Below are 12,017 nucleotides of genomic sequence, written 5' to 3'. Positions count from 1 at the left end.
CACTTAAAGAAAATATCGATTCCACTCCTTTAGTATTGACCCCTACGTATCATTTTTGAGAAATTTTGTTAAATGGACCTTATACATGTTTAATTTCTATTATAAGAATATTTCATGTGTGGTTAGCATGAAACATTGATAACTAACAAGTATAATTGACTTAAAACCTATACGAATACTAAAATGGAAGACGCTTCGTTTAGAATGAACTTTTACTTGTTGGATATGACATGAGACGATGGTGTGGCATCCTATATTCAGGCTTGGCGACTAGGCCGGGTATAGGGTGTTACATTATGAATTCCCTTTGTCTGACTCATTTCTGAATTTTATAGAATTTCACTAAATATAAACTTAGAATAGTACTAATGTTGTACCGAAAATTTGGGGCGTTACGTGGCGGCAATACTGGTTACCACTATTGAGCAAGGAGCATTTCAAGACAAATGCTATTGGGGTTATGAAAGTATGGGTCACTTTTTAGTGGGTTCGGCTTATAATATGTGTCACTAAAGAGACACATTTCAATTTTGATATGAAGGTTGGCTAGGTTTGGCATCTTAAATGCCCTAAGTGTATCCACTTTTTCATTTGGCTCACCTTCTTAGATTGCTTGAATACCAACCATGTTCGTATGAAAAAAAAACATAACTTTTCATGCTAATTGTTCATTAATTGTTCATTGTGTAGGCATATAGAGGAATCTATAGAACATATTTTTAGTTGTTTGGTAGCTAGGGAGATTTGGTTGGGCCTTTGAACAAACAACAAACAACATGATTTTCTTTCAATGCCTTTCAAAGCTTGGCTGATAAGCAATTGTAGGCAAGCTAGTGTAGTGAACATTCAATTGCCATGTGATATGTTGTTTATTGCTACATTATGGATTTTATGGAAAAGAAGAAATTAGACAGCCATTAATGAAAAATCAACAACAACAATCAAGACATAGGAGTAAGCACCTAAATTTGCGAAAGTTGTTCACAATGTTGGAAAATATGAACATCATATATATAATAAAAGTAATTACATATTATTTGCTATCATAAAAGGTTAGTCCAAATTAAAAGTGATCTAATTTAGTTACGGTTTATTGGGTTTTAGTTATTAAATAAAGTATGGACCAAATATGTGTAGATACTTTAGTAACTAATTTCTAATTGATGATGGGTTGATTAGAAATTAGGGTTATAGTCCTCAAATTACACATGCATAACTTTTCTAATATCTCGTCTTTAGAAAGAGAGAGGCACATTCTCTAAATTACTTGTGTACTAATTTGGAAGATCAAAACCATAAGATCCGAAGATTTTAAGAAATCGATGAATTCAAGTACGCTTTCGTATTTAGTTTTATTATTGATTTACTCTTGATGATCTGACATGACAAATCCTGGTTAATAAAGTTTTGTATTAGATCTTGTTTTTCCTTGTTAATCATTGAGAATGAATTTCTTATTTCTTTTTGGATTAATTCATTTTCCGATTTTGTGGATTTGATTATACACATTAAATCTTTTGAATTTATATTAAAAGTTTTAGGGTTTGGAATAATTATGTAATTCTTAAAAATTAAATTATTTGTGCTTAAATTATTTGTGCTTTGTTTTTTTATTGCTAATGAGTACTGAACGTCATCCCCTATACATTGTCGATTGCCTTATAATCCAATTAGTTGATCAATTTAGAAGCAAAAATAAAATAGTTGAGGTTTCAAGCTTGATTCGTGAAGCTCAATCCCGAAACATCCTTAACCCATGATCTTTGGTTGTCCGTATATTTGTATATTTCTCTATTTTTGTTTATTCTATTTTGATGCTACTAAATTCTTTTGCCCAACACTTGAAATTATGGAAAATAGTAATGCTTAATGTTATGTTAATATCCATGTGCCAAGAATCAAACCTGCCATTTCTCGTGGGGAATTCATTGGCCATTTGTTTGTGGGATAATTGCAAGTAAAGTCATTCATTGCTTTGGATGTTTCTAACCGGGTCCTTAAAAGTCCAGTTTTCAATGTTGATAATTTGTCTATTGCTGCCAGTTTCGTTGAATAATGTTTTAAAGAGATAATTTATTATTGAATAGTTTTATGAATCTGGAATCGGTTATTAGTATTTGTTTTATTCATTTATTATTGAATAGTTTCCATTACTATATATTAGGTTTTGGAATCCGGTTAAATTATGATGATATGGTTTATTATATGAATTTTGAGATATGTCAACTATTATAATTTTTTTGAGATATCTAAATTAAGGGTTTTAAAATTTAATGTAAAAGAGTTTCGGTTGTATAGCCTTTTATTTTTATTATATATAAAATCAATCAAAATTAATGTTTTCGGTTCTGATGGTGGCATTAAGATAACCTTATTTTGGGTTATTTTGGAAATCGTAGTGCGATCAAAAATTTTAGTTTTGACTTTTGACTGTTATGGAAATATTAAATTTGAATATTGATATGTTTATATATTTTTTAAAATAACTTAGTTGAAACAATATGTTGTTAAAGTGGCCTATGTTGTAAAAAAAATATTTTATTTTAAAATATAAAGGATTGTATGCATATAACTTAAGTTATGTTAATATTGATTAACCCAAAGGAAGGTTAATATTTAACAAAATTACATGTGCAACTGTGGTTATAAACATGCGATGATTATTTGGTTTTACATGTAAGTAATAAATCGACCCAAAGGAAAATTTATTGTTCGACATGTTTTTATTGTCAATGTTTGATTACTACAACAAGATATCACTTACAAGTTAATATTTTGTCCAAAGATGAAATATTAATGGAGGGTCCGATATCTTGAGATGGAGTTTTCCTTTATTCAATTTATTTTGGTTTAAATTTGAAGTCTTATGTGAGGTTATTTTGATTTATTCAACTATTATTATACTTGCAAAAATCATTGTATGTTGTTTTGGGATAAATATATATACATATATATATATATACTATTCTCTTTTAATTTGATTGAAAGATGATATTAATAAAAATATCTTGAAACAAATAAATTAAGATTTTGACTTTGGGTTTTAATTAAGGATGTCTAATATTTTAAATATATTAGTTGAAACAAAATGCCATCAAAGTGACCTCTTTTGTGTCGATTAGTTTATTTAAAATAGGGATAAATACCAAAATTATACATGAACTTTGATACAATTTGCAATATTATACATTAACATTAACTCGGTGCATTTGTTTACATCAAACTTCAATTTTTGTTCAATTTTCTCATTTTTTACTAACCTCATTATCTATGTCGTACAATTTACCTTTAAGTTATGTGAAAATTGCTGACATGGTATTTTATAAGGTTAAAAAATAAACAAACCAATTTAAATTCTTTCCACTTAGATTAAAAGAAAAAACAAATCTTAGGAAAAGGTTTTTCTTATTTTCCCCAAGAAATCTTTTTTTTTAAATATAGGTGGAAATAATTTAAATTTTCTTGTTTGTTTTCTAATCTAATAAAATGTCATGTGAATAATTTACAAATGACTTAAGCAATAAATGTGCCACATAGATAATGAGTTAGTGAAATGTAAAAATTGAACCAAAATTAAAGTTTGATGTGTACAAATGCACCAAATTAAAGTTGATGTATAACATTGCAAATTCTATCAAAGTTCATGTACAATTTTGATATTTATCCCTTTAAAATATCAAGATGATTATATGTTTTTGTAATTCATGCATTTATTAATTGACCCAAAGGTAAGTTAATATTTGACAGAATTTCAACGGTATTTATGGTGATTAATGTGTGACAATTACAAGGTACTTTATGTGAGCAATAAGTTAGTCCAAAGATTGATTCATTGTTTGACATAATTTATTGTCAAGGTTTGATTGCTACACAAGAGTATCGCTTATTGTTAATATTACTGTCCAAAGACTTGATATTAATATTGTGTTTGGTATCTTGAGATGGGATTAGCCACTATTTTGAATTTATCGTTTACTTATGAATATTAACGTGAACTTGTTTTTTTTGTCTATTTTTTTCTATATTCAGCTAGTTCATCTTTTACTGCCATAATATCAGCTATTATATTTTTTATACTCATGCTTAATGAGACTAATTTCAAGGAATCAAAAAGACACTTACTTATAGTGTTTGGTGTATGGACATAGAACTTACACTAAGTGAAGAACATGTACCTTTCACTGCGGCAAACACCCTTGATGCTAAAAGAGATTTTGAGAGGTGGGATCGTTCAAACTGCATGAGTCTAATGATCATGAAGCACAGCATTCCAGAAACCTTTATAGGCACAGAATCTGAAGAGATTACCCAGGCCAAGTGTTTCTTTGACGAAATTGAAAATGTTTTGCCAAAAATGATAAGGTTGAGATGACATCACTTCTGACTTCTTTGATGTCTATGAAGTATAAGGGTCAAGGAAACGTGAGGGAGTACATTATGGAGATGTTCCATGTTGCTTTAAGACTTAAGGCACTTAAGATCGAGATTTCTGAGGAATTGCTTATTCTTATGGTTTTGGTATCACTTTCTGCACAGCTTAACCAATTTAAAATTAGTTACAACTTTCAAAAGGATAAATGGACTCTAAATGAGCTCATTTCTCATTGTGTGAAAGAGTAAGAAAGGTTGAATCATGATAAGTCTGAAAGTGCTCATTTGACCAATACCTCTAAAGACAAAGGCAAGAAAAGAAAATATCAGAATGAAGCTATTAAGGGTTCAACTCAAAAGAAACAACAACAAGTTACAGAAAGTTGTTTCTTTTGTAATAAGTCTGGACACGTGAAGAAAGAATGTGTCAAATATCACGCCTAGTGTACAAAGAAAGATATAATTCTTACTTTGGTTTGTTCTTAAGTTAATTTAACTTCAATACCTAGAAACACTAATGGATAAATTTTGGTGCTACTATTCACATAAGTGTTTCTATGCAAGGTTGTCTGAACTACCAAAAGCCAAGTGATGGTGAAAGACACATCTTCGTGGGCAATAGAAAATTGGTGGAAGTGGGAGCAAGTGGGCAATTTAGGTTGTTATTAGGAACTGTTTGTTTTTATTTGGATTTAAAAGACACTTTTGTTGTACCGTCTTTTAGACGGAATTTAGTTTATGTTTCTTTGTTGAACAAATTTGGATATTGTTGTTCATTTGGAAACAATCAATTTAGTTTATCTTTAAATTCGAATGTTGTTGGCACTGTTTATTTAAATACTTATGAGAACATTTATTTGCTAGAAATAGTTACATCATATAATGAAACCTTGCATGTGGGATCACGTGGTATTATAATATTTACCAAGTGATTATCTCATTTGGTTTCAATATGGCTTTGGTTAATGATTGTATATATCACAAAATTAGTGGGAGTCTAATGTATAATATTCCTTACATTTTAGCAATGAAAAGTCTAATGTATGTTCAGGTTGTACATATTCGAAGATTGTGTACACTGTTGGGATGTTGTGCAAATATTTGAGCAATTTAGGTATGGGTCATTAGAAAGCAACCAAACGATTCATACATTATCTTCAGAAAACAAAACATTACGTGCTCACATGTCGAAGGCCTGATTAGTTAGAGATGGTCAAGTATGCAGATTCTGTATTTAATTGTATATAGATATAAAATTTTGTCATTAAGGTGAAAATTATGACAATAAATTACAATCCTTTATTCCAATAACAACAAGAGCACAATTCTTGGTTGTTTAAGTAAGAGTTCAGAGTGATCATGTGTCTATAAAGCATATTGAGACAAACTCCATGATTGTGGATCCGCTTACTAAGAGACTACCACCCAAGGTTTTTCATGAGCACATTGTTCGTATAGATTTAATGTAATTTACTGATATTTGGTTTTAGTGGGACTTTGAACTTTTAAATGCTTTTATGTTATAGACACATTTTTAGTTATTTCAGTTTACGAATTTTAAGTTTATTTTTTACAAAAATAAAGTTTATTTGGCTTATTCACACTCTGATTTTGGTAAAGTTTGATATCACTAAGGTTGTAACACCCATATCCTGTTTCTGTTGCCGAAAATAGGGTTACAGGTGTTACAATACTTATCAGAACTACTCACATTAATTAACATTCAGATATTAAATAAATTCTTTTAATATTGTTAAAAAATCTAAATGAGTAATACATACATTTACGGGCCATGAGTCAGGCCCCCGAGGCCCTAAAAATAGCTTACGAACAATCAGGGACTAAAGCGAAACAAATTAAAAAATTTTAGACAAAACTGGAAATTTTCATCTACATGGGGTCACATGGCTGTGTGGTCTTCCACACACCCATGTGTTCACTCGTGTGGCTACCCATGTACCTCAATGACTTGGCTCACACGCCCTTGTCTCAACCCGTGTGCTAGCTCGTGTGAACCCTGCTCCTAACACGCTCAGGGCACTTGCCCGTAGGGGCTGCCCATGTGCATCACACGGCTGTGTGACAACCCATGTCCCAGACCATGTGTGCCCAAAATTAACCAAAATCATGCTTAACCCTCAACCAATTGCATAAGTACCCAAACCAACCCATACCACAACTTAGTAACACCTTAAAACACACTGAAAGCATCCAAAACATACCACATTCATCCACTTAAGATCAATTTCTAGTAAGCATTATAATGACACTTTATAATGCTCACATCTAACGTTAACCTAAATATCATTTACAAGATCCAACATATACATAACAAGCCAATTCAACCATTTTATACCAAGCTAAAATGGCACATACCATTCCACAACTATTCACACAAGTTTGGTGTAACCTTTAGTAAGCATACCAATTAATATCCACATTCAAACATCAAACACCTAATATCATACATCCAAGCCTACCATTCAACAACATCAACATACCAAGACACCACACTTAGCTATGAACATTATAACATAATCATTTGCTTGTTACATGCCATATAAGCCAAATTGTTTACAAAATCTACTTAGTGTTCCTCAGGATAGTATGATTCTTCGAGTTGATCTGATCTCCCATCTACAAAATGTAATCTATAAAGAAGCAAACAATAACACAAGTAAGCTTTCATATAGCTTAGTAAGTTTGTTGATTAAAACAATAGAGCTTACTGAATAAACATAAATAATCTGTAACACCTCAAATTTTGGGGTTAGAAGTCTTAAGATTTGTAATTGGGGCCAGTGGCTAGGTCGAACAATTGAGTTGATTTTCGCATTTTAGTGTCAGAACGGGCTTGTTGGTCTGATGGTTGGTTGTGTGTTGGTGTACCTTTGGGTTCTGGGTTTGAATCCTTATGTGTGTATTTTGAGGGGTTATTTAATTCTTTTTATCTTAAATTTGTTTTAAGTTTGAGATATTAATTTATTACTTTTACTTATTTTATTTTGGATGAAAAAACAAAAACTCAACTAATGCACGCCCCCTATTTTTTAGTTTTCTGTAAACCTTCTTATTATTATTTTTTTTACTTTCTTCTTTCTTCCCTAAAATAAATCAATTTCTTTGAATTCTTTGCTTCTTCTGTTAATTGTTGTCTGTCTAGGGAGTTTTTCTATGTATATTCGATTTTTCAGAAGTAAATGAGATAAGTTTCGTTATTAGGTTTAGATAGAATTCTTTTTGTTATCTTTTTATTTTTAAACTAAGGTTTTTATAAATTAGTATGTAAAATCGAGGTTTGTAAATCGACTTGGTGGAGCAAGTCGAACGATTTTGGGTGCTCATTTTTTCGTCTAAGGTATGTGTTCTAAAACTATTTAACTTGGAATTGAATTGTTGTAGAATTTGGTAAATTCATGTGTGTTTCGGTGATTGCTTGATCGTAATGTTGTACCACTGTTAAATTGCATAAAATTTGATTAATTATGGTGTGTTTATGAACTATTAAAGGTTAAGGATCATTTGATGTCGAAATTCACGTTTTTCAGGCTATTTTAAGGTGGTTTCGTGACCACAAGGTGGCCACACAGGCGTGTCCTGCGCACGGGCGATCCACACGACCGTGTGAAATTGGGGATTATGGTTTTTAGGCGATTTTTGGTGTCACATGGCCGTGTGGCTGATTTGAGGATTTTTTTAGTCGATTTTCACACGGGGGTGTGAGGCTTCCACACGGTCGTGTCTGCCCTGCACCTTATTTTAGCTAAAATGGACAAAGAGTTACACGGGTTGTCCACCGGGCCATGTTCCTGGGTCACACGGGCGTGTGTCATAGTCACAAGGCCGTGTGCCTCCTTTCACATGGGCGTGTGCTTCTTCGCACGGGCGTGTGCCTCCTTCACATGGGCGTGTATACCCCCCACATGGCCTAGGCACTTCCACACTATCGAGGCACACGGTCGTATGGTCCTGCTACGCAAATAATTGTTCTATGTCAAATTTTTAACCTGATCATGAGTCTATGTGTTCCGACCCTTGGCTAGGCCTTAGTAAGGATAGTCGAGACTCTATTTTGGCTTGGACACATGTGTTATATGTAATCGTTTCACTAGTTTAATGATTTGTTAATGTGATGTTGCCTAGTAATTATGTATCGTGATATCTGATTCTGAACCTGGTCGATTGGATGTGTGCAACTCTGATTCTATTTGACTGTCTGTACGTTGTTTCTATAAGTTTGTTTGCATACATGCATTTGCATAAATTTTTTGAGATTGATTGTGAAGAGAAGGAAGTCCGATCTGATTCGGTAGTTTCAACTACATTACATCTGTACAGCGGTTTACTGTACAGTATCATACATATGTCAGCTCAACTACATATTGTCATTTTCGTGGCTTAGTTTCACATATGTGGTGTGTAAGGTTGGATGGGATTTTCAAGGTCCTATGTGTTGTGCATGGTTGGTTGGGCTACCTTTAGCTCATTCGTGGTATGAATAGGGATTGGAGTGGTATTCAATTGGTGGGGTGGGTTTGTTTTTTATCCATTTTGCATCAGTACATACTTCTGGTTGTGCGAACATCTGTTTGTTTGAAAGATATGTTCACAATTATATGATGTGCATTATTTGATATGTATGGTTGGGATGTTGGTTTCGTGTTACATTTCGGATTTGTAATAGCTTTATAAGTACGCTTCGCTATTGAACTGCTAATTGAAATTCTGTTTTGTAACTTTGTCGTTTGTTACGTTTCGAACTCACACTGAGCTCATATAGCTCACCCCCTTTGTTTCCCTCTTTCAGGTACTCTTGTTTTCTATAGTTGGACACGGCATGCCGGAGGTCCCGAACAACCACGTTTTAAACAAGCTAATAAATTATTTCTCTAGTTCTGAGTTCCAATAAATGGTTTTGGACTGTAAGATTTTATAAGAACTGTGGTTTAAGTTTTGTTTTGGGATTTTTCAAAATTCTTATTTTGGATTGTTTTCTTAAATTGCGGACTTCTGTTGACAAATATTTTAAACTTAACTTAAATTTTCTGATTGAAATTTGGATGATTAGTCGATCTAGTTCGAGATTAGCAAATTGGGTTCATAATGAAATTTGAGCAAATCATTTTGTAAAATGGTTTCCAGATCACTTCGGTGATCAATGTGACATCCGAGATTTGATCTAAACTTCTAGGCCGAGTTTTGGGGTGTTACATAATCAAATAACGAGATTACTAAACAAAGTTCCTGTCAACAAAGTTATCATCCCTGTCAATCACAACTCGTGACAGTTACACAGTACATTAATTCAAAACATATTTTCTGTCACCATATAGTTAAGGTTTTGTCTTGGTAATCACAGAATATTGCTCATTTGAGCTAGCTTCAGAATTTTGACCAGCTCACGATGTTGCTCACACAAGCTGCAGAGAATTTGCAACATATGCAGGATCTCAGCCATCGCTACGGTCTGTATCACCGGTACATAGTACCTACTAAATAATCACCGTCTCATGATGCTGCTCACACAAGCTGTAGAGAACCCGCAACATATACAATATCTCAACCATCAATACAGTCTATATCACCTGTACATAGTACCTGCTAAATAATCACCGTCTCACGATGCTGCTCACACAAGCTGTAGAGAATCCGCAATATATGCAGGATCTCAGCCATTGCTACGGCCTGTATCATCGGTACATAGCACCTACTAAATAATCACCATCTCATGATGCTGCTCATACAACTTGTAGAGAATCTTCAACATATGCTGGATCTCAGCCATCACTACGTTTTGTATCATTGGCTCAAAGACTGATAACTAGTCGCTTTATTCATTTATCATGTATTTCAATCAATCAATTGTTAAGTATAACAATGAATTTAATTATAAAAACCAAGGAATGTATAAAAAAAATCATTATAGTAAAGAAATAACAGTACGAACTTACCAGACTGATTTGCAGTAATTGGCAAAGTACAAGGACTATTCAACAACTTCTCTATGCCTCAATTTTCAACCTATTCTTGATCTAAAATAATTTTTTTTCAATTAACCAATTTTGAAAGTATAATTAACTTTTTTATGCAATTAAGTCCTTTTTGACATTTTTACAAAATTGCCCTAAATATTTTACTTTTATGCAACTTAATCCTAAAGTCCAAAACTTGCAATTTAACAAATTTTCATTAAAACCAAGTCCAGCCAAATTGTTTGAGCTCTCTCTACAGCCCATATTTACTATTATTTAACATCAATTTCCTGTACTTCTACTATTTTCACATTTTAGTCCTTAAACATTAAAATCATCAAAACTACTTAACAAAATAACCCTAACTAAAAAGAAATTCAATAATATTTCATAAATCTTCAAAAATAACCAAAACTCATCAATGGTAAAATTCATAACAAATTAGCCCTCGGGTTAGCTAGATCAAGCTAAAACAAGTTCAAAAACATAAAAATTACTAAAAGCGGACGAGGTTTACTCACCCAATTGAAGAACCCAAGCTTGGCTGAAGCTTTCTTCTCCCAAAAAATGGCCATTCGGTTTGTGAAAGAAAGATAGAAGAAGATGGACTAGAAATTTCCATCATACTTTACTTTAAAATCATTTATTTACCTAATTACTATTATGCCATTTATTATTTCATTCAAATTTCAACAATCATGAACCCATTACCATCCATTATGAATATTAAGGGTCTAATTGCCCTTTAGATCCCCTCTATTAACCCTTTTAAACACATAGCGAATCATTTTTGTAGTTTTTACGATTTAGTCCTTTTCTTTAATTAACCATCCAAACGTTCAAATTCCTAACCAAATTTTAATACGACACTAATGACCTTGTGAATATTAAATAATTAATATTTATGGCTTAACACATCGAAGTTGTGGCCCCGAACCCACCATTTCCGATTATACTAAAAATGGATTAATTAATAAATCCTTATTTAATTAGGATTTAATTGCAATTTACCACAATCTAGAGAATTCCACATCATTTCTATTATTAGTTCATTTAAAGAGGGTCCAATTACACAATTGGTCTTTCAATTATATTAAATTCCAACTAAACAAACTTTATTTCAATTTAACCTTAAACTAATTAGGACTTAATGAATAAATAACCTAAAATTTAGTGGATTTAATCATGTCACCATCGCTTGGACTTTTTGACCATGGTCTAATTACCATTTTTGTCCCTTTAGTATTTTAAATTTATAGCAATTAACTTTTACCTCAATTAAACAATCAATCATCAAAATTACTAGACCAAACTTCAATTCACCTATAATACGACTCTGTAAATATTTAATAAAAATATTTACAGCCATAAATTACGAAAACAAGGTCCCAATACCTCATTTTCCAAAACCACTTGACTTTTGAACCAAACCACTTATACTAACTTTTAATTCGGTAATTAAAATTCATCAATTCGAAATTCAATATAAAAATTATTATTGACTCAAATAATTTAAATACTAATTATATGAACTTACTCATCGAATTTTGTGGTCCCGAAACCATTATTTCTGACACCACTGAAAAACGGGTTGTTACAAAGGTTAAGGACTAGTTGGAAATAGACATGTTGTAACACCCCTAACCCGTATCTATTGCCAAAATAGGATTATAA

Source organism: Gossypium hirsutum, chromosome D08 (genome assembly GCF_007990345.1).
Source record: "Gossypium hirsutum isolate 1008001.06 chromosome D08, Gossypium_hirsutum_v2.1, whole genome shotgun sequence".
In the NCBI taxonomy this organism is placed as follows: Eukaryota; Viridiplantae; Streptophyta; class Magnoliopsida; order Malvales; family Malvaceae; genus Gossypium; species Gossypium hirsutum.
Note: the sequence above shows the minus strand (reverse complement) of the source record.